Here is a 25,276-nt window from a genome sequence, read left to right on the forward strand (position 1 = left end):
TAAATACTTAAAGGACTAAATTTCGTGATTTGGGGTAACTTGATTAGTTTAAATACTTATCCTGTAATCCAAATTACATTAAATTACAAAAACATCGTTAAATTGCATTCGATAGCGGTCAATATGGATATTTTTGTTGAAATATGCTGCCTGAAACTTTTCGCGATTACAATACTTCTTTTTTACATCGTACAAGGAAATAAAAACTTTCAATGTAAAAAAAGTCGACAAGGAGTCGACACTGGATTGAATTTAGAAATATTGCTTCCTCGTGCAATATAATGTTGCATTCTACGTGTTCGTGGATTTGGAGTGATTGATGACAACACTTGATGAAGAATGAAAACTCATCATCATCAAAATCAAGTCAAGTGTATTCGTCAGTATTACACAGGACAGTTCCAAAGACGCGTTGTAGTCGTCAAAAAACTACTACAAACACGCTGAAACTATCAGCAAACAAAGTCTTCAAACCATCAGGCTATAACGGTGAAGTCAGCTTCACGGTAAAGTACTCTCAGCTCACGGCACAGCTTCCTATTCAGTCGATTCGCTCTCCAGACACTCTGAACTCAAGGTACTACTACTGAACTCAACGTACTACTGAATTCGAGACACTCTCTCTCTCCGTGTACAGGCAAAGTATATATAGTTTTTGACCTACCTTCGAGAACATTCTCGAGGAAATCGGCAAAAATGCCTTCTAGAATGTTCTCGCTCCAGCTACGCCAATTTTGTCGCCAAATGGGCAATTTCGCGCCAAATGTGCCAACTATGCTTTCCTCTGCCACTTTCTGGCAGGAAGCTATCTTACCGCTTCGTGACAATAATATTCTAATTTTCTTAATTTGGTAATTTCGGCTAAATTTACCACTTTATATTGCCCTTTGCAAAGGCATGCACCGTTAATCAAGCTTATCCTGTTTAACAAAATCCTAACTAAAATATGCTACGCTACGAAAAACGTTACAGAAGTCACGCATTATTATAACGCTACAGTGACCGACGAAACCGTCTATGTAAAAGTATAGACTCAAAAGGAAATAAAAATTAAGAAACATTACTCATTTACTCAAATTTCAGCAGTTTGGCGTTCTATTTTATCAGTTATTTTAAAACAATTTTCATATTTAAGACTATATTTAATGTTGCGATTGTGATGAGAAAGTTTTTTGTTGTGTGTCTTATATTAATGTCTTATATTAATGACAGGAGCACTTTTTAAATTTTCAATAGCTCTGAATGTGAGTGATCGATTAGCTTATATATAAGCCCAAATTCGATAGGTATACAGGGTAATTCTAAATTACTTTTACAAATTAAGATGAGCAATAATTACCATAGAACATAGGGTCGCATTCCACTCTGAGAGGGAGAATACAAGAATATTAGAATTCGAAACTGAACTTACAACAGTGTTGGGAGAGCGAATGAACGAGACCAAATGTTGCATAATCTGTTTACTGACAAACTCACAGAGAGTGCGCAAAACGGATAAAACCAAAAATTTGATGTTCGAGTGTTAATTAGAGCTGAGACTTTGATGGCGAACACTCAAATGCACATCTTTGGTTGGCAAGGTCCCAACCTCGCAAACGATTGCAACAAGTTAATTATGTAATCAAGGGCTGAATATTATCAACTAACTCCAACGTCCGCTGCATGCCGAGATTAGCATGAAAAGCTCATGCTGCGTTCCGGCTGTCAGAACTTCGTATCGCATAGAAGGGCGCTTCAAGTAGAATGAGATCAGCAGAGTAAGGTCCAGGAAAACAGGATAGAAGATGTTTAAGAGAAAAACAACTGCTACCTTGATACTTGATATCAAGGTAGATTTTCCCCCTAATAGATAATTTACCCCTAACAATTTAGATAATTAACTTGTTGCAATCATTTGCGAGGTTGAGACCATGCCCACCAAAGATGTGCATTTGAGTATTCGCCATCAAGTCTCAGCTCTAATTAACACTCGAAGGTGAAGTTTTCGGTTTTATCCGTTTTGTGAGTTTGTCACTAAACTTATTGCACAAGATTTGGTCTCGTTCATTCGCTTTCTCAACACTGTTGTAAGTTCAGATTGGAATTCTAATACTCTTCTTATCTGCCTCTCAGAGTGGAATGCGACCCTATGTTCTATAATAATTTATTGCTCATCTGGATGAGCACTATCATCCCCTTAATTTGTAAAAGTAATTTAGAATCACCCTGCGTATGCACAAAAGGAATGATATTCCTACGTTTCATTTTTCAAACGTATTTCATTTATTAGGTGAATCATTTACTAGGTGTACGCGCTTCGAATTTAAATTTGAGGTCAAATTAAGGTCTTTCCGAAAACGGATATTCTTTGAGTAATATTTTGTGGTTTTTTTATGTTATTTCTTAGAACTTCAAGAATGCCAAATTCGATTTTTAGGTTAGATTTAAGATCATACATTCACAAAAGAAGGTTTGTAGTTACATACCGTTTTAGCTTCTTCAAACTCATTATTTAATTTACTTGAGCTTTGAATTCATTTTGGGGGATAAGAAGTGACAGCAAGAGCATAAGATAAATAGACTGTCTTCACTTTTACGTCACACTTGCTGATATAAAGGCGACCAAGCTTTCTAAAATCCTCAGTTTGATTTTTTTTTTCGGTTATTTGCTCAAAGCTGTATAGTTAATATAACTCATCTTGGTTGAGTTGGAGAGATGAATTAGTAGCCAATTTAGTTAGTCCCGCCTATCTAACTAAGGTGCTACTTTGGTAAACGGTTTCACGGATTTTGGCGATTTTTTTTGGCGAGCAATACGACTTATGGTAAACCCACTGCTAGACAAGTTATTTATGGTAACCGATACTTTGTTGTCATTTTATCAAAAAAATAATGCTTTTTATTATGCATAAATTCCGTGTTTTAAATATTATTTATAGCTTCTAAATATTAAATATTATTTATAGCTTCTAAATATTAAATATTATTTATAGCTTCTAAATATTAAAGATCAATTTAATTTTGCATTTTTATTTGAAATAAAAATTTTATTGTTTATGATATTTATGGAATTTTATGTTGCGGATGATGTAATGAATGACGTCACATTACTTTAAAAGTAATTGCTTTTAATATCTATAAATTTAATCAAATGTTTTAAACATTATTTATGGCTGTTGAATATCGAAATACAATTTAATTACATTTTATAAATGATTTTATTATGTATGGTTATTTAAGGGGACTCATACACCTTAAACCCCTCATGATCTTCGAATATGTGACTGTTGCAAGAATTGGGATATTTTATTTATTTTAAAAGCAATTACTTCCAACCTTTTACAGGTGACTACATAACATAGCTGCTTTGGAAACTGGTAAGCAGAAAGTTTGTGTTGCCACAAATATTTTTGTAATTCAATCCTCTTTGTGACAAAATATTTCGCCATGTTTCAACCTTGCGCGCATATTTTAAAAATGGGTAATGGTACATACTTGAAATTGGATGGAATTCTTTATATGGGCACTATTTTCTAACTGAACCAACAATCTGATGAATATTTTAATATTGAAAAATTTTATGGACGAAAATATTACAAATTTTGTTAGTAAAATACATTTTATAAACTCAACTCAAAATCAAATAAAAATTTGACATGAAATTTTTAGAATTTTAGGTTCACAGTAGTTTCCAAATGTTATAAAAGCTATATATTAAATATGGAATTAAATTATGAAACAGAATGCTTTAAACTGTGCGCGCAAGTTGGAAACATGACGAAAAATGTTGTCACAAAGTGGATTAAATTATAAAACTATTTGTGGCAACACAATCTTTCTGATCACTATTTCAGAAAGCAGCTATATTATGTAGTCAGCTGTAAAAAGTTGGTAATAACTGCTTTTAAAATAAATAAGTTATCCAATTCTTGCAACAGTCACCTATTCGAACATCTTATGGGTTTTAAAATGTATGAGTCCCCTTAAAAAATTTTAATTCTATTCGTGATGTAATCAGCTCTCTGATTGGTTACTGAATATTTGTGCATTACCGCGCCATTTTAAAATTTTATTTTTCATCTCTTCGAATTCCTTAGATTACATTTTTCAACTTTTTTTACAAATATTTTCACTTAGATTACGTTAAATTAATTATATTACATTTTTCAAATTTTTCCCATTGATATCTAAATTATGATTCCTTCTTTTTGTGGTACTTGTCAATATAAGACAGGTTAAATTCTCAAAAAAATGTAAGTACATATTTTCTTTTACTTTATAATTGCATACTTCAATTTTTATTAAAAAATTAATACACTGTTTTCAAAAACTGCCTAGATATTTATTACCACATATGTTTTAATGTTAAATAATTATATCCTATAAAATGTATTTTAAAGGATTTGAATTTAAGCAATATTTTAATTCTTTTAAACGTTGGCGTGATGTTTTTAATTCGATATTCAATTTAAGTAATATTTTAATTCTTTTAAAAGTTAGTATGATGTTTTTAATTCGATATTCAATTTAAATAATATTTTTATCTAATTAAACATTGGCGCAGTGTTTTATAGCGGTATTTTTATTCTATTTCTTTGCTATATGAAAGTAATAATTTAACCTTACTTTAGTATTTTATACTCATAGTTAATGTATTTATTTACATTTGCCTGCCATCTTAAAAAACGACATTTTGAACAAAAAATTAATCCATTATTTTTAAAGATATTTATTTTTTTAAAGTTTCGAATACTTTACTCTGCGTAAAATACGTTAAAACAGCTTTTTTCAAGATGGCTGACGATTGTAAGAACAGCGCCAACAATTGCGCCAACGTAAATCGCCACAAATCCGTGCAACCGTCTACCCAAAGTAGCACCCTAACTAATTATATTGTTACGGATTTGTATTTAGTTGGCTATTTTTATTAGAACTGTAATTAAAATTGTTTTATTTCTCCGTGCAATGTAGCGCGGGACGAATTTTAAGAGAAAGCTACGCCGGAAAAGTAAAAATGCAAAAGCACGTGCATTTAACATTTATTAAAAGTTTACCTCCATAAATGCTATTTAATTTGAGAAATGTAATTGACTACAATGTTAACTCTAACCGTAATTCTACGCTGTTTGCTTTCCAAAAATTACTAGAACTTTCTCGTGCAGCCGATTTAAAAGCTATAAAAGCCAGAGAGAGAACATCTCAGCTCAGTTGTTTACGAAGTTGTTGTTGTTTATTTAGCTGCTGTATGTCTGAGATCGGATTAGCTTTCTCTGAGTTTTCATTTCGTTCTACTCGTATTTAACGTTTTAGTAGTTTAGAATATAACTACTGTGTGATTTGTAAGAATATCTTTAATGAAAAATCCAGCGTTTATTTTATTTATTCTTGTGTTAAGAATAAATTTTATTAACTTTTTATCGGACTTGTGCATTCAGTATATTACGTACCTGTATGCACGCAACAATATCTTAGTTTACGTGATCAGAAAATTTATCAGGTGTTATTATTGTTACGAATTTTGTACTTAGATGGCTAATTTTAGTAGAACTATAAGTAAAATTGTCGTATTTTTCGGTGTAATGTAGCTCGAGGCAAATTTTAAGAGAAAGCTATGCCGGAAAAGTAAGAATACAAGGGTACGTGCATTTAACATTGAGTAAATGGGTATCTCGGTAATATCGCCAAGCCGAACAACGGTTTCGACGACCTATTTTGCCTCCAAATTTTGCGAGAAATCGCCAAAAGTCGCTATATTCGGCTACCACTTTGCGACATTTTGGTAAGGTCCCTGTATCACCTTAATGTTTATTGAAATTGAATAAATGTAATTGACCGCTATGTTAGCAGTAACCATAATCCTGCACTCTTATTGCTTTCCAGTAATATCGTGAAGCAGAAAGTACTAAAACTATCTCGGCTGCCGGTCGAAAACTATAAAATCCTGGAGCGAGAGTATCTGAGTTCAGTTGCTTAGTTACTGTTGTTGCGAGTTATTTAGTTCTATGTGAACTGAGATAGCTGAGTTAACTTTCTCTTTAGACGTGCTTTGCGCTGTGTATGTTTAGACGCTCATAGTAATTTGAAGTATAAGTATTGATTATACTGTGTGATACTGTGAACACTTCTGCGAATATTTCTGTGGAAAATTCCAGAGTTCTGAAATATTTCTTTTGATAAAAGTAAATTTTATTAACCTATTATCGAACTTGTGCATTCAATCTATTACGAATTTGTACGCACGCAACGTTATTTAATTACACTTAATTATACTTCCTTTACTTGGAAAGTATTTGTAAATTTTGTTGCTCGTTATTAAGACTTAAATGTAAATGCATGTGGATTTAGCTGTTATAATTAACAGCGCTGCCTGAGTTCTCATACATCATTACGTTGATAATGAAGTATAAAATATGCAAGAACAGTTAACCATTATCTGAAATTAAGAATCTCAAGTTTTAATTACATTTGCTTATATTATTGCATATGCTAAGGATCAATCGAGTAATACATTTGCCTCGGGTAGAATAACAAGCGGAGTGAAATGGAAATAAAATCAATTAAATATTAAGGATAATTAGAAGAGAAACATATTTTTTGTGGCCGCAGTTTAGAGATTTCCCTTAGGCGTTAAAATATGCAAGAACATGTCTAATGTGGAGAAGCACAATTAATCTTAGCTTATTTCATATATCTTTTTTAATTATTTTTCATAGTCGTGCATCTTTTTATAACAGCGCTAATGCAGTTGAAGGTAAAATACTGTTACGAATTTGGTATTTTGAAAAGCTAATGTTAGTTCAATTATAAATTAAATGGTTTTATTTCTCGCGCAGTGCAGCGCGTGACGAACATTAAAAGAAAGCTAAGCTGGAAAATTGAAAATACAAGAGCGCGTGCATTAAATAAATAAATATCTCTTTTTGATTTCCAGAAAGTACTAGAAAATTCTAGCGCGTGATTTTAAAATCTTATAAAAGGAGGAAAACATCTCAGTTCGTGGTAGTTGCTCAGTTTGTTGTTGTTTAGAAAACTGCTCTCGTTGATTGTAGCGAATTCGCGGATTAGCTTCTTTAGCTGTTTTGAATTAAGTTCTATTGAACGTTTGAGTAGTTAGAAGATAACTACTGTTGTATATTGTGATACTACACGATTATTTGAGGATATTTAATCATTTTTATTGTGATAATAATAAAAATTTTGTACATTTTTCATCGGACTTGCGCATTCATTTCGTAATGAACCCGTACGCGCTCAACAATACTATTGTAGAAGTTAGAAAAGTAAAAGAAAATTAAAACAAATCAAATTAGAGATCGGTCGTGAGAGAGAAAAACGAAAATACACGCGGGAAACAAAAAGAAGGATCTGTCGATAAATTACCTAAGCGGTTACTCAGAAGGGTAAAAGAAAACTTTTCTAAATACGTTCTTAAACCAAACAACAGGAGGAACTTACTTTTGCTTCGCTAGAACAAGAATTTTAAACAGAAAAGTGCTCCAGAAGAGACAAAAGAAGAAAGATTACTAAAATTGCTGGAGGTAAAAGCCTATTAACATATTGGTTTATACATACTTCTAGTCATTAAATTTGCGTCACCGTGAAAGAGATTGTCAATCAGCAATGAATTTATGTAATAAATTGTCCTGATTATGTGACGTGTAAGACATAAAAACGATTATAAATGCATTGTATATGCGTAATGAAAGCTACTTATAATCAGTATAAAACCAGAAGATGAGATAATGGGTTTTCCATGCAAGAATTTTTTTATTCGACTAGAATGAATACTGTAAAGGCCCTTATTTTCTCGAGGCTTTAATTTTCGCGATTTTCGCGAGCCCGTCGTAATCGCGAAAATTTAAGCATCGCGAAATACTTTTTTTTTCAGCTTTCTCAACTTTACTTAGGAGCTTCTGAAATTTTTCAACTTTCGGTTTTGTTCGTATAAAATTCGTGAAATTTTCAACTCGCGAAATCACCGATATATTCATTTGCGCGAAAATAAGGGCCTTTACAGTAAGTAGGAATCATGATAATGCACACTATGATCCGAACATGTAGTTTGTAGGGTTTATATTTATTTTAACTAACATTTATTTTAAGTTTAAGCTATCTTTCCTGTCAAGCCTTTACTTTCCCCTAGAATTGCCAATGCCAGAGTGTGTAAATTGTAGTAGAACGCGCAGTATATTAAAATTTTAGCAGAAGTAAGTTGAGTTTAAATAGAAGGGAAACGAGATTGTATGTGTGCTTCTTGAATCGCTAACGTGAAGGTTGCTAGGTAGAAATTTAAGAACCGCGCGTTTCGGCCTGTGTGCCTATCTCGGCAGTTCGTTGAATCTTTCAACTGCTTAATCAGTAAGCTTGCTGAATCTCAGCTGTATTTTAGAACGCGGTTAAGTTAGTTACGATTTTAGAGCCTCGTAGGCAGTGATCTAGTTGTTTATTCATCCTGTCATTAATTTTTAGTTTCACATTTCTGTTTTTGTTATACCGCCGGGTCGGCGTAGTTTGTGAGCGTCAAGTGAACGCAGCTGTTATTTCTAAAGTGGAATAAAAGAGCTTTAAAACCCTTCTTACGTGTTTATGTAAATTACAGTTCATAGCAGTCACTACCACAATTGCTGACAAGTTGGATCCACGCAACACTACAAGTTTATAAGGAATTTTCTCCCTCCTTTCTGCATGTCTTCGTAGTGTAACGGTAGCATATTCGGTACGTATTCCAAAGGTCCAGATTCGAGTCCCGACGAGGACATTGCTCATTTTTCATGTACTCCTGCTTAAAAAAAAAAACCTAATGAACCTACAATGAGCGCCCGAACTAAAAGGTGGTGAATGATGATTCTTCATCACCAGGATTTGGCGATCGGGTCCCTAATCCCCAGTCGCACTTTAAAAGGGGGATTATATTAGGTAAGAATTGGAGGCTCCCTTCAGCCCATCTGGATACGAGTGTCCCCATAGCTTAAATGAAGGGCCCCCGTCTTTCCACAAGCGAGGGCAGCCAGCAGCCCAGCCGCCCACAAACAACAAACAAAAAAAACTAAATTAAAAATAAGTAAGCACATCTAACAGAAAATCCCAACGTAAAACCCATATAAATACAAAATTCAATTTTAACAGAAGATTCCTAGAAGCGGCCTATATTCATTAATAAAATTCATTAGAGCAATGGTATATGATTTAAAAGCTTTAAAATTAATTGTACTTACATTAAAATCAGTAATTTAAAAAAACTGTCTAATAGGCGCTGTTAAAACACAATCAACCACAAAATGCCTAGCATCACCATCAATCTGACAACTGTTACCTAATTTTTTTCCGGCAGATTAAATCGGGTGAAATAGAACGGAAACCTACCATGTCCAATTACAAACCTGATTAAAGTCAATATTGTTCATACATTTCATCTTATTCGTGATTTTAATTAGTTCCATAAATCCTTTGTTTTTAGGTGAAGAGGACCACTGTGTTTTCCATTTATTCGCGTAAAATTCTTTCATTCTTATATAAGGTATTTTATATAAGGAGGATATATATTCCTATATAAGTCATTTTATTCCTCCTTTCTGCATGCCTTCGGGGTGTAATTGGTCAACTTGTATTCGACAAGTCCAGGTCGAGTCCCGGCGAGGGAATTGCTCATTTTTAATGTGTCCTATTTCAAAAACTCCTAATGACTCTACAAGCTGGAATGTGCAATATTATGTGTCCGAATTTCATTGCAAAAGAATGATAAAGTTCAATGGTTGCGGATTTTCATATTGTCCAGTTGTTGTTCCCTTTAATCCAAATCCGATTATAGTCATGAGAATACAGAGCAAATGGGTTTAGGATTGGCATGCAAACTCAGAACGACCTCCACACACCACCGCTCGAGAAAATGGATCCCTTAGGGGAATCGCCGACACATTAAATCATATCACTTAATATTAAGAAATACTGTCTACAGCCGTCACCACCGAAAGGAAAAGGCCTTGGCACTGGAATCGTGACGTCACAAGTAGCGGGTAAACGAAAAAAAGCGCTCGCATCTACTTGATGCTGTACAAGTTAGAAATTAGGATGTTTCGCTGATTAAAAATCCCTCCACATCGACACGAATAGTCTATTAATTCATAGTGTTTCTTATTTACATTATCGTATTTAAGATATTTACTGAAATTAAGACACAATAACACGCCGAATAAATACTAATTCAGAAGTCAAACAACAAAAATCAGCGTTATACCTACAAAATTTTCACAGGACTAGTTTCGATGGTTTTACCGAACCATCATCTTCAGCTGCAAAACCGCAAATGAACAAGATAGGAAATAATGATTAGATAAGATAAGAAAGCCTGGACAAGAATAAGCAAGTGGCGCCATCTGTTGGCGAAACCAGAACTAAAACATAATTTCTCTAAAAGCCGAAGGCAAATTTGGATTGGAATTAGGATCGTTAACTAGAACAGAAAGATTTTTATGAATGTGAAATGCCTCTAGAAAATCCAGTTCTCCAATGGAAGATGTTTTTTGAATAATTTTGGCAGCAGAAAAATTGAAAGTGTGATTTTCGGACCAACAATGTTGAGCAACAGAAGACTTCTGTGTTTCCTTTTTTCTAACATATGCCTCATGTTCTTTGACGCGAAATTTTAAGGCTCTCTTAGTTTGGCCAATGTAAATTAAACCACACTGGCAAGGAATCCTATAAATACCCCAGGAATTCATATCCGGAATGGGGTCCTTGAGTATAGAAGTTGGAATTTTATTGATGGGAGAATAAACAACCCGAAAGTTAAATTTCTGCAAAATATGTGCAACTTTATAGCTAATTGATGGAAAGAAGGGAATGACAACAGAATTTTTATAATCTCCTAAAATAAGAGTGTGGCTTTTAGTGTGTTGAGATGAGAATTTTTTAACTGCTTGATTAATAATGTTGGGTGAAAAGCCCCTGTCAATAGCTATTGCTTTTAAATAATTTAGTTCTTCATCAAGGGCGAATTTGGAGGAGCAAACTTGAAGAGCACGGAAAACATAGGAATAAAATGAAGCTAACTTTTGTTTAGTCGGATGACATGATTTAAAGTGTGGTGGAAGGCAAACCGATGAAGGTTTACGGTAAACTGTAGTACTGAAGTTGGATGTGTTACGTGTGACCAGAATGTCGAGAAACGGAAGAGAATTGCAAGTCTCAAGTTCAAAAGTGAACTGAATAGCAGGATCAATAGAATTCATTGTTGAAAGAACTTTATTTAAATCATCTTTATTACCTTCAAACAGGGTAAAAGTATCGTCTACGTAGCGGAACCATGCCGGAAAGTTTAAAGTTTCAAACAATTTTGATTCATAATAATGCATGTAGATATCAGCCAGGATGGGACTGAGGGGGCTTCCCATGGCTAATCCCTCAGTTTGTTTGTAATATTTATTTTGGAAAACAAAATGTGTTTGTTTCAAACAGAGTCTCCACTCAACTCTGTAAATAATTCACATTTGCTGGAACGCATGCACTTGATGAACAAATCTATATGATAGCAAATATTACATGATTAGTAAAAAAAAGTTTATTGAAGCATACTTAAACATTTGTTACCATTAAAAATTTTTTTTTATTCGAGATACTACAGTTTTCAAGGTATTAAGCAGTAATAAAAGATAATATAATTTACGCAGTTATGAACTTTGTGTACTAACTTCAGAATCTTCAGATAATTAAATCGATCAAGAACAACACCTAGTGATATATTAGAAAAAGGACTGCAAAATTACCTAAAACATTTTTAGGTGTTCCTGAAAGATACAGAATTTGTGTTACTTACATTTCTAAACAATTTATTAGCATAGAGACAAACATAACATGAAATAGTGAAGAAAATATACAACGTTTTCAGCAAATCGGTTACAAACTTCTAGCAGAGATAGAGTACACCTAGTCGATGGAAGAACACATAGCAATGCATGGTGGTAAACGCTTTCCTGGGGCGACAGGGACGGCACACGCAAAAAAGGAAGCACACGAACATGTGGAGAATATATATTTATTATGCTTAGTCCAAAGGAAACCAAAAAAAAATAAGAACAAAACAGACGATCGTCATCAAAGAAGTTTTTTCGAAATTACGTTCGAAGCATATTTTTAACGTGGGATCGGCAGGGGTGGTTCGGTGTACTGGCTAGCAAGATCGTCAGGCCTCACTTAAATTTACTGCTTCCTCTGGGAGTAATTAAGACATATGTATTCGAAACTACCCTTAGAAATGCCGAGAATCATGTTGCCCTTATCGTGGCAGTTGGTGGGGAAGTATCTTTGGATTACAGGACTTTAACGTCTATGAAAACAATTGCTCGAGTACTGAGAATTTTCTTTTGTTTTATGCGGAGTAGAAACTGAAAATGTGTGAAAACATTTTTTATCATAAATTGGTTTACTGGTAACACTTGCATCAAGTGCAAACTGCAAATTCTTTCTATCATCAATGTCACTGCTTTCATGAGCACCTTTTCTAGAAGATGAAGATTTATTTGACGAATGTCGTGTGCAGTCAGGCATCGTATTTATGTGACTGCAATAGAAAAAGAATTGATTTACTACAAAAAAAAAAAAAAAAAAAAAAAAAAAAAAAAAAAAAAAAGAGAAAAAGGTTTAATATCTTGGTTCAAAGAAAACAAAGAAAGTTTTTCTAAAGGTTTTATGGTTATAACTGCATTCTCTTATAACGGAAATCTTAAAATGTGTGTGTGTGTAATTATGGCAAAGCCTCGAGGATTATCTGCCTAAGGGGAGGGATGCCTTCGTGGAGGACTTTCTAAGGGAAACTGGCTCGTATCCACGTTACACATGGGGAAAAACACGAAAACGCCCATGCAGCCAGCCCGTTCGCGGGATTCAAACCTCGGACCGAACTACCAGTGTTCAGCGACTTTACCCCTCGGCCGCTGGTGGGCGAAATCTTAAAATGAGGAAAGTAGGAAAAAATGTCAAAATTAATTCGGATTACTATCAGATTGTTTTAACACCTATTTTTAAAGAAGAAATTTTATGGCTTTATCTCAACGATCTTCATTGTGTTAAGTTCCATCAGGATAAGGCTCCAAGCCATACCTCTAAATCTACTACTCTATTTTTTGAAAAAATGAGAAATGAAACCGGAATTGAAGCTATTCCCTTTAAATACATCCCAACCACATTCCCTAATGTGTTTCCTATGGATTACTGTGCATCTGGACTTTTAAAAGATGCTGTTTAATAGCGGCATCCCAAATCATTGGATGGACATATGAACACTCTCTCTAAATCCACGAGTGAGCCATTAATTTGAATATTCAGTTTAACTTCCCACTGCAGAAATTATATCCCAAGTTTGCTTTCAACACGAAAATCTCTTTATCTAGCAAGAGTAACAGTAACAGAGTATACGATACTGAACATAATGTAATACAACAAGTCAAGCATGCTTGATACTATATTTTAACAGCAATCGAGATCCTGAGCATAAATATGCTAAGCAATATGAATTGATATTTCATTGACTGAGCAGTGCTATGAGGGAAACAAAAGTTTTCTATCCGTCTTCTTTTCCTAGAATTTGCATGACATTATATAGGTAGTTACATATACAGGTACAGCATTTTAATAAGTATTTTAAATGGATACTTCAAAAGATTATGCTAAAAGGTTTGGTACCTTGTTTTCATACACACGAAAGAGATATTACGTTATACATTTGTATATAAATATAACTTACAGTATCTTCATGCTAATGATGTTTTAATGTAAGCAATTTTAATTACGTTTTGACATATGCAAGTTTGTTACATGATTCATTGTGTATAGAGTCGGGTATTATCTGCGGTTTCAGGAAGTTCTGGAACATATTATCCACGAATACATTCAGTACTGCATAAAGTATTTTCTCCCTCCTTTCTACATGACTTCGTAGTGTAACGGTAGCACACTCGGCGCGTATTCGAGAGGTCCAGGTCGAGTTCCGGTGAAGGCATTGGTAATTTTTCACGCCTCTCGCCTCATAAAATCCTATTGAATCTACTGTGGCGCCCGAACTAAAAGGGTGGTGGATGATAATTCTTCACCATCAGGATTTGGCGGTTGGTTCCCCTAATCCCCAGTCGCCTTTAAGAAGAGGGTAAGGTATTTTCTCCCTTCTTTCTGCGTGCCTTCGTGGTGTAACGGTTGCACACTCGGCGCGTATTCGAGTCTTGGCGAGGGCACTGCAAATTTTTCACATCTCCCGCTTCAAAATAACTTAATGACTCTACAACTGTAACTGAAAACTTAAATTTAAGTGAGACTATTTTTACTGAAAACTAAACTCATTTTAAGAAACTTAACAGAAACAGGTTGGGTGTGCCTCGTAAGCGTTTTTAAATTTAGCAAGGCAAAGGAAGACATATTTAACGCAAAAGATGCGCTTGTTTTGTTTACGTTGCCTCTGTAAGTAAACGGAACTATTTAATATTTATTAAGATAAAAACATTATTTCTTATTCCATGCTTTGCTGACATATAATGAAGCAGAAATGGGTCATAAAATATGTAAGGATGTTTGGTAAAGTTAAATTGCTCAAAGGAAAACTAAATAGAAGTTTTCTTTACCTCCACTACTGAGTTCCCCCACCTATAAATGTCTTCTGACAAGAGAAGAAACAATCCCCAAAATATTTTTTTAAAATTGCCCAAACACGTTCATACAGAAATATTCTGTAATTAAGAAAACAGCTTGTATTCTTTTAATTCTAGCCCTTTGCATTATAAATTATGCAAACAAACTTATCGCACTTGCACTAAGTTTAATTATTACTTGCTTTAAGAGGTTCACTGATAAATGATTTTTTTTTTCAGAAGTGGTGCGTCCCAAAATGTTAAGAAAGGCAAGGATGTTAAGAAAGTCTAGGATTTGTGATCAGGAAATGCCAGTAACTAAAGAATACTTTACTACTAAGAATGGAGGACAAAATCTTGCAAATCTAAAAAGTCTAGGATTTGTGATCAGAGAAATGCCAGTAACTAAAGAATACTTTACTACTAAGAATGGAGGACAAAATCTTGCAAATCTAAAAACTGGAAAAGTAAGTAATGTAACAATTGATTAACAGTATCCATATGTAAGATTTTTCAAAAGCAAAGAAATGTGCTCGAAAGTTAGGCAAAATTTTCTAACAGAAATCTTATCAAACAATATATTCAAGTGTATATTTTCGATTTCTTTCGAAAACGAATAAGAAAAGAAATAAAATGCAACTGTAACATTTTCGAAAGCGGAAAATTTTTCTACTAACAATGTGTGACTAAACATGCAAAATTCCGGCAAAACAGTTTTCAGTTACAACTTAACTTCTTTTCGACTACTTTAGAAACTCATACGGTTTACCATAAGAATTATTATCGCTGTGTCAATGGAATTCATGAAGCTTTTTTGGGGGGGTGAGGGAGGGCTCTTACTTGCATACGTTGCTGATCAAGCCGATGTTTCACATTCCCTACAAAAAAGGAATTCAAGACGATCATTTTCAAATCTATAGCCTACATGCTAGCATCAATGAAATTATGGAATATGAATAATCGAATATTTTCAGAAAAAAGATTGCAAAATATAAATATTTTACGAATCGAAAGTAGTCCATTTAGAAGAAATATATAAAGCTGTGCAAAATTAATGGGTAGGAGAACTTAACTCGGAATTGGCATTTGAAAGTGCTATTCATATTACTGCATAACTATGCATATTGTTATGAATTTTGTATACATGTCATTACTTTTAGTGAAATTGTAGTATTTTTGTAACATGAAAATCTAAAAAAAGCGAAGATTTTGCGGTAAAAGTAAATATACACAGGCAAGTGTAGATAACACTTAGTAAATGGCTATCGAGCTTAGTTGACTACAATCGCCAAACTTGTGACGATTTTGGCGACTAATTTTTACAACCAAATTTGGATAGAAAACGCAAAAATTCGCCAAACCAGCGACGGTTCTGGCGACTAATTTTTAAAACCAAATTTGGAGAGTAAACGCGAAAATTCTCCAAACTTGGCGACTATTTCCAGACATTAATGTTTCTGATGATTTACTTTGTTTGTGAAACTGGTTCACTCTAACATTCACTCGAGTTTGCAATGAATGAATAATTTCATAGCTTATAGCCACAGATTTTAGTGCACATTAGGCATTAAAATTTATCTAATCGAACTGCTCAAGCACACTTTTCTGTATAGTGTTTTGTTAATGACAATTTGTATGAAAGCAGCTCATCCACTCTGTCAAAGCTACACACGTACACCTTGAAAAAAAAAAAAAAAAATGGCGCAGTTTTATATCTCCCGTTCTACTGGACCGATTGTCGAAATTTAACTTGCGCTTTCCATGTCTCGAAAGCGCGACTTAGGACATATATTAGATTTATGACTAGCATTTTTCTGACATAGGTATTTTGACACAAAATCGGACTTTTTCTGAAATAATATGCCAATTGTTTTTCATATTTCGATTATACGGCTCAAATTATGCAGAATAAATATTAAATTGCAAGTGCGAAGTTTTGTAAAAATCGCAAGAGTAGTTTCTGAAAAATTAGCTCTCTAAATTTTAGCTCCTCCATGTTAATTGAATTATATATATTTATTAATATTTCTTTTTTATTAATCATATTTGATTCTTCCTTTTACATTTCGAAATTTAGAATCATTTCAAATACAATTCTCCCACTTTGTATGATTTATTTTTAAAATTTGTATTTTTAAATAATTTTTATAGATTTTTCGAAAGAAATTTTAAATTACATTCTATAAACTTTTGCCCTCATCTTAAAATAGATGTATTTCTAAGCATACCCTCAAAAAAATTAGATTTTTTTATTGAAAATTTCGTAAGATATACGTGATTTTAAATTTTGCTGCGTTTTGAAATTTGGCGTATTTATTTTAAGTGGTAATAACGAATATGTGATTTACGCATTTACGCACTTTGTTAAAATTATTTGAAAGAATGAACGATGGACCTTTTTTCCGCTCGTACATCAATGAAAAAAAGGAAACTAAGTAGGTTACTATAAATTAAGACTTTCGCCAAGCGAATTATTCTTGGCGCAAACTGGAAAAAATGTGCCAAGATAAATTTTTAAATTTCTCACCAAAACTTACAAAATTTAATATCTAGGTATAATCTTAATTGCAGAATTGAAATATGGAAAAACATAGGTATATTATTTCGAAAAAGGTTCGATTTTGTGTCAAAATACCCATGTTAAAGCAATGCTATATATAAATTCAACATGTATCCTAAGTCTCGCTTTCGAGACATGAAAAGCGCAGATTAAATTTCGACAATCAGTCCAGTAGAATAAAAAGTATAAAACTGCTCCTTTTTTTTTTTTTTTTTTTTTAAAGTTCAAGGTGTACATTATTTATTTGCAATTTAGAATATGCAGTTTTGCTTGGACTTAGATTCGCCTTTTCAACTCTTTTGGGGCGGATGGCCATTGAAACACACTTCTAATAGCATGCAATAATAATATGCAAGCAAATTATGCGTTAGACGAGATTTCTCGTTGCTGGAGCTCAGCGAATATGTTGCTGTGATTTATATCATGTATCTAGCACAAATTCGTTTAGAGCTTATCCATAAAATATATCGTGGCTAGAAGCACAGGATTATGTTTGTTTTTAGAATGGGCCTAGTTCAACTTTGCACTGTTCCATATCAAATTTGAAGCAGAATCTCCAGGGCCACACACTACCACCAACCCACTGTAGAGGACTTTCGGATCTTTGCGTATTTGAAGTGTCCCAATCCACAAAGAAATTGTATACGTACAAGCATCCAAGTCTTTTCCTTGATAAGAAACCGATCCCAGCAGGCAGCTAGCAACGCTAGCCATCGTATTGTTCGGAAGACTTAGTGAATGTACTCAGCAAAATGAGACACCATCTTCGTAGACATGAATGCATTAAGAATGTTTTTTAATGAAAACTTCCTACGCATTTGAAAATATAATTTTTATTTCGAGGAATATTATCTTCCACACAGTTTACGAAAGCTTACCGAAGTGGACTGAGAAGCATAGATTTTCCTTAGAATAATTTCTTAGAATTAAAGAATATCATATTGTTTTATATTGAAATATAGAATATCATATCGTTAGTACAGCAATCGGATTACCATGAGTTACGGTGAAATGTTAATATATGAAAAACATAAAATGTTAAATTTTATTTCATTCTTTTAGCGTAAACTATAAAAATGAATATTTGATGAGACGCAACAACTGAAATTGAAGACATTTTTTTTCCATATGGGATCTTGAATATTTATATTATATTATTCAACATCTTTGGTAGTTACTGCATATTAAAACGCTGTTTTCGATGAAAAATAAATAAATAAATAACATAAAAAAAAAAAAAATCTGAAATGTTTCAGATTTTAAATTACGTCCAAAGGGGCGTTTTTTTAATATTTTGTGTGTTACCTTTCTTTATTAAATATCATGTTCCTCGCACTTAAACCATAAGATCCAGTGCAACAGCAATATCGCAAAATAGTTTTAAAACGAACATATCTTTAGAATTTCCGATACAGAGACTCACGCGCTGGAGATAAAAATGTTTTTTCTGCACAACGTTGCCATTGCTCGCTTTGAAATCCTTGAGTTTGTTAATCAAAAATTCGTCAAAGTTTTAAAAAATAGGAAATCGATCATAAAACAAATTTCAAATTTCAAATTTGGTCTTCCACATGCTCATATTCGTTGGAGGATTACGTTATTCAAAATTCGATGACTCTATGTACCGTTGTTTTATCACAATACGAGAAATATACATACATTTATGCAGATTTTTCATTATTTAATTTCTTCAAATATAATGCAGGACTCTAACATTTTGTGGCAACAGTTTGAAAAGTGAACCGACATTTATGAGTCCGACGCAAAATGCCAAAACGAAAGCAATAGTCCTTTTCGACTTAAGTCCCTTTGGACTAATAATAACATAAAAATAAAAATAAATTTTATAAATGAGTTTTTCTTGTTTGAGTACACATAATAAAAATTATTCTTTAAAAGGAACATCTATTATTAAGTGCAATACTACTACAAATGTTGATAAAAAATAACCAAAGGTATATATAATAATAAATTTTATAACTTGTGCATATTGTAGAATCTGGATAAAAAAATCTCGCGTAAAAAATTTCCTCCTTTACATTAGCAAGTAACTCTTAAATCAATACCCAATGCCAGTGCTTTAAAGTTTCCTTTCTATCGAGAATTTAAAATGGTAATTTGCATAGTTCTCCGATTCCTGATTTCTCTTTTCGGATATTTTTTATTTACCGCATGTCGTATTTTCTGCTCGTTTTTACAGTTTCCTACATTGATATCTTTTCCTTTGAGAAATTTCCTTCCTTTATTGTTATGTTTTTCTTTTAATTCCCAAGTGTCTCTTTTTCCACATGCTCTGTTTTTCTGCTGTAGTTATACTTCTGCATTTCGAATTTCAAAATAGAGCTTCTGAATTTTACATAAAGATTTCTTCTTGAAAGCTGCGGTTTCTTCATCCTCTCCGACGCATCTTTTACTTCTCTTCCATTAATCGATCAGTTTCGTTTTTACGTTTCCCTGACTTCTTCTTTTGAGGAGCTTTTTAAAGCTGTTATAAGATTTTTCGTAGTTTGTGATAAGCTGCTTAATAATAGACCTGCAATGTGGTTGTTTTTCAAATGTCTTATTTTGTAAGTCCGTTGAGCGTAGTTTCATTTTTTCAATTTTAAAATGTAAAGCTTACTTGGGCAATACATTTTGCTTGATATATCCATTCACTAGTGAATTACCACCTGTCTTTTATTCAAAACATGTACATCTTTAAGTTATCTGTATGTATATTTTTAGCATTTTCGCTAAGTGGTGGTGGAGTGAAATATAGTAATTTGCGCCTGTTCTCATATTGTCCTCTAACCCAGCGATTCTCAACCGGTGGTATGCGTACCACTGGTACGTAAGAGAAAAATAGGTGGTACAAAAAGAAACAAAGTATTTTAACTATTAAAATTAGAACACGTAATACCGCAAGATCCTGTTTAATTTTGTTTTCTCTAATACTCCTAATTTTATGCGATCTGAGCTTTGTTCCAGCCGCTCATAGACGTTAGCAAAATAATCCATTTTTGTTTTCACAAATATTCGTTTAGACATAGACATAAAAAATTTGTCGTAAATGACATTTTTAAAAGGAGTAGTATAAATGGGTGTTGTGTTTAACCGGAAATGAAAGTGTAACTTCTAAGAAACTGAAATATGTTTCATTATTTTATGTGTATATTATTTACATGCTATTAATTTATTAATTGCGCGAATATTTTTTTTTGAAAGCAAAACGTATTGGTTGAAGAAAAGAGAAAATGTTTATGGAGTCGTTGTTGTTGCTGTTACTTACGCTGACTTGTCTGACAGCAACAACAAAAGCCCACGAAATTCTTCCTGGCAAGGAACGCATGATACGTTTGTCGTTGGCAACAGCCTTCAGTACTTTACAGGTGGCAGTGCGGTATAGCTCAGCTCTGCCTCCAATTTTAATGGACAGCGCCCAGCAGGGACGGGTCTGAGGGTCTCCTTCCCCTTCCACCAAAGCACACGAGAAGACTTTCGGCTCGCCGCATACTTAGAGTGTCGCCATGCCGCACTGACACTATACATTTACAAACATCCATGCCTTCTTCAGGATTCGAAACCGCGCCCTTCGTTACGGCAGTTAGTAGATAAGCTAATAGACATAGGTCCAGACTTATGCCATGTGTAAATATATAACGTAAAATATATAAGTTACGTGTACGTAGGTACAACGTCCATATGTACAAATGAAAACAGATGCCAAGTGTAATTTCCAGTCATGTGAAGGTATTATATGTGCATGTACAAGAAATGTACCACTGTATGAATGTAAATCTTTTTATGTTTCAATCATGCCCCCAATGATTTAATGCACCAGTAATACCCTTTTGTGCCAAGCAATTCTTGAAGATAGGCTTATACGTGTGTATGCTATAATTAGTCAAATGCAATTCATTTAAAACGCGCAGGCATTGTAATATACGCACACTCTACAATTTTTTCTACATATGGTAAGTAGTTTGGTCTGCTCCAGGAGCGTAGACAGAGTATAGTATTGTGAATATTTAATTAAGGTATATGCACCAGTACTGGTTTATAAGGTATATCTTCAGTTTATATATAGCATCGTAAGTATTTACAAAGGAATATGTATGAAATAGAACAGGTTTATAAAATATATGTACATATGTATGTAACAGAACTGGTCAGTATGTCAGCTAATTTCAATGTGAATCAGTATCATTCAAGCATAAGTAATCTAGATATGTCTGCGATGTGTGTACATAGTGTAAGCAAGCGTGTTCTAATGTATGTTCAATTTTTTTTTTATTGTGGTAGGTGTATCTACTAGTCTGTCTTATTATTCCAAAGCAAATTAAGGTAATGTCATGTAGGTATTTAGAAAATATATGTATGTAACAGAACTGGATTGTATGTCAGCAAATATGTATTAACAGAAGCATGTAAATAACTGCTATTGTATATCTGTCCTTGTTTAGCCATGTAAAATGCTATTTTTGAAGATTCAATAAACACTGGACCCGGGCACTTTGGACGGGAGTCTAACCCGGTGGCATTTGGTTCGCGGAACTGCCAACCGGATGGTTCAGGCGTTGGGTTTGGGCGCCTTGTGCAAGCCTCCCACGTGGCCTCTCTGTCTTTACTCTGGATAAGGGCGGACGTGGCCCTATATGCTAATTAACTTAATAGTAAAGGGCTGGTGGCCTCGTCCTCCGTCACTATCACTATCGTTACGGCAGTCAGTGGCGCTAACCACTATACCGGTTGGACGACACGGAACCCTTACTTGTAATTTTTAGTTTGAATGTCATGGTTTTTGTGCACTTATAAGACTAGGAATGTAGTCCGTTAAGACACGTACCGAGTCGAAGGGATTACTGTACTTTCTAATGAAATCAGTTGGTAAGTGTGAATAATTGCAGCATTATTATAAAGAATTTAGCGAACTAGCTGTTACCCAGCGCACTTTGCAGTGCTACTTAAAGGACAGAAAGTGTTTGCGTTTTTAATTCTGTTATGAAATTTTCTCTTATTTTGGCGTATCTTTAACGCTTGTGTCACTTGATACCAAGGTTGATAATGGTTCGTTTCGTATCTCTGGCAATTTGACTCTTCCACTCGCACACCACATTGATTCCTGGGGCTTCATTCTCAAATTTGAGGGCTCTGCAGTACATGCAAAATTTATCCATTTTTCCGACGACCACACTTGGATGAAGACTGTAATCATAATTAGCATCATAATGGAATTCGTCAAGATTTAAATCAGCGTGTAGCGATCGTCTGGATCGAGAAGTGTGTACTCGAACGTTTACAAGTCTTGCTTCTCGTTGCTCGTTTGTTTCAGAAGAACGGGCTTGAGCAACGCATACTCGAACGTTTTCTAATCTTCCTTCCCCGTTGCTAGTTTTTTTTTTTTTTTTTCTGAAGCTCGTGATGCATTTTTCTTTCTTGCTTGAGGTGGAGATCGAGCAATAAATTTTCATTTTGGTGGCATGATTGATTTCACAGGGAAAGTAATGCTTTGTGATGGCTATTACAAATTCACTTTCAAAAAGCAAAGAAATGCGGGCGAAGCAATAAGACAGTGACCTTCCTTTTGCTTTGAAGGTCGGAGTGTGGTAAGTTTCAAAAGTATATAAGAATTAAACTGTATATTTATATATTGGTGTATTTAATTATGGCAAAGCACACTACGGCTATCTGCCTAAGGGGAGGAATGCCTTCGTGGAGGATTTTCTAAGGGTAACTGACTCGTATACACGTTACACATGGGGAAAACCACGAAAACACCCATGCAGCTAACCCGTTTGCAGGATTCGAACCTCGGACCGAGCTACCAGTATTCAGCGACTTTACCGCTCGGCACAACTCGGCAAGACAAACAAACTAACAGATAAACGTTCGTTTTATTTGTATAGATAGAAAAAAGTGTTTCCATTGCTATACATATTGCACATTTATAAGGAATTTAATTAAATTTATTGCTGTTATTATTTTTTATTAGAACAAACGGATACGATATCAAAGAAGAAATATTTTTTATTTTTAGGAAAAAACTGGAAATATCAAAAGGAAATAATTATATTCTTTCAAGAGCACGGTTAAATAATCCACTTTCGTATGTCATAAAAGAAAATCAGTGATACTTCTTTCTGTAAAGTTTTCTAATTAAAAAGTGAAGTTACTTTGGTTTCGGTATACTTTTTACTGTGTTATGACATACATGTAACTGTTTATTAAAACATGTATGCATACATGCATAGAATAGATGCCTTAGAAAAGATATTTCACTTATTTTTCATCGGTGGAAAATTTTTTATGAAGAGTTAAATCTGAAAATTTTAATAAAATGAAAGAAAACTTTATTTATTTTTCACCGAAATGCATTAAAGATATTGTCATTTAATTAAAAGTTTTCTTTTATTTAAAACGGAATTCGATTATTCATATATAAATTCACAGCCGTGTATACGACTTTAAATAAGATTAAGATTTTTATTATTGAATATAAACATATTTACACGTTACATTTTTATACATTTTAAATGCTTGACGTTGACAGAAAAGTTAATAATTCTTTATGTATTGAAACATGTACGCCATAGTTTTAAATATTTGATTGAATCCAAGTTTTTCATGCTTCTAAAATACCTAGTGGAGAGACAGTAAATTATAGAAATTGATTATCTACTCAAGAAATGCAAGAATTATTTCAGATTTTTTTAAATTTAAATAGGCTTTAAAAATATTTTGATTAAATATGTGTGTTTAAAATGTAATCTTTGGCATTGTGTGTTGCAAACTATGAAATATAATATGAATTCACAGTAAAAATCATCTTGCATAGAACATTTTGAAATCATTTTAAAAATTCGAAAAAAATCTTAAAAACTTTTCCATTAATTAAATCTTATTTCTTTGAATGCTTAATCTTCTTAGAAGATATTTAAATGAAGATATTTAATGAAGACATTCTTTTGCTACACGGCAAGAAACAGAAGAATTTTTAATTGTTTATGTATCGTATTTTATTTCATTCAAATTATAAAACCTATATACATATATATATATATTTTCAACGTGAAAAAATGTTGGAACATAAATTAAGTATAAACTTAGTAAAAAAAAAAAAAAAAAAAAAAAAATGTGTGAAAATGGTAACGACTTCCTTCTACGGAATATTAAATTATACGCATTTTTTTTTTCATTCCATTTAAATTTATTGGATTGAATTAAATCTACTTCGTCGATAGATCTCCCGTTCTACTGGGCCGATTGAAGAAATTCAAATTGCGTTTTTCCTGTCTCGAAAGCGCGACTTAGGATATATATTAGATTTATATATAGCATTCTGGTAACATAAGTATTCTGCCACAAAATCGGACTTTTTCTGAAATAACATACCATTCCCCCCCCCCCATATTTCGATTTTACGATTCAAATTATGCCTAGATATTAAATTTTGTAAAATTTTGTGCGAAATTGACGGAGAAATTCAAAAATTTATCTTAGCGCAATTTTTTCAGTTTGCGCCAAGAATACTTGGCGTACTTCTTAATGGCAACCAATTTTCCTTTTCCTTCCATTATACCGCGGCGAAAAAAAGGCACCTCGTTCAACCTTTTTACATTTTGCATGAGCGGAAGAAAAGTCCCAACGTTCTTACTTTCAAATAATTTCAGCAAAGTGCCTAAACCACGTTATACGTTTTATCGCTTTCAACAAATATGCCAAATTTCAAAAGGCGCCAATATATAAATTAGCGTACATCTTCGAAAATTTTGAATAATAAACTGCTATTTTTTGCAGATATGCTTAGAAATACATCTGCTTTAAGATGATGGTAAAAATTTTATAGATTATAATTTAAATTCTTTTTTGAAAAATTTATAAAAATGTATTTAAAAATACACATTTTAATAAAAGATGGGTGAATTTTATTCGAAATGAACCCTAATTTCGAAATGTCAAAGGAAGAATCAAATAAGTATAATAAAAAAGAGAGATTAATAAATACATACCAAACTCAATTAATATTGAGGAACTAATTTTTTAAAAACTACTCATGCGATTTTTACAAAACTTGGCGTAATTTCAGTCGTAGAAATTGAAATATGGAAAAACATTGGTATGTTATTTCAGATGAAGTCCGCTTTTG

At 33.2% G+C, this 25,276-nt stretch overlaps 1 protein-coding gene across 1 annotated transcript in view; it reads right to left on the minus strand.

Annotated features, from left to right (window-relative positions):
• Nucleotides 1-25,276, minus strand: part of LOC118200977 (uncharacterized) — a 176,589-nt gene that overhangs the window by 55,451 nt on the left and 95,862 nt on the right. The window lies entirely within an intron of this gene.

The sequence above is a fragment of the Stegodyphus dumicola genome, chromosome 12 (genome assembly GCF_044657685.1).
Source record: "Stegodyphus dumicola isolate Sdum_Otavi_A_Nest chromosome 12, ASM4465768v1".
NCBI classification, from domain to species: Eukaryota; Metazoa; Arthropoda; class Arachnida; order Araneae; family Eresidae; genus Stegodyphus; species Stegodyphus dumicola.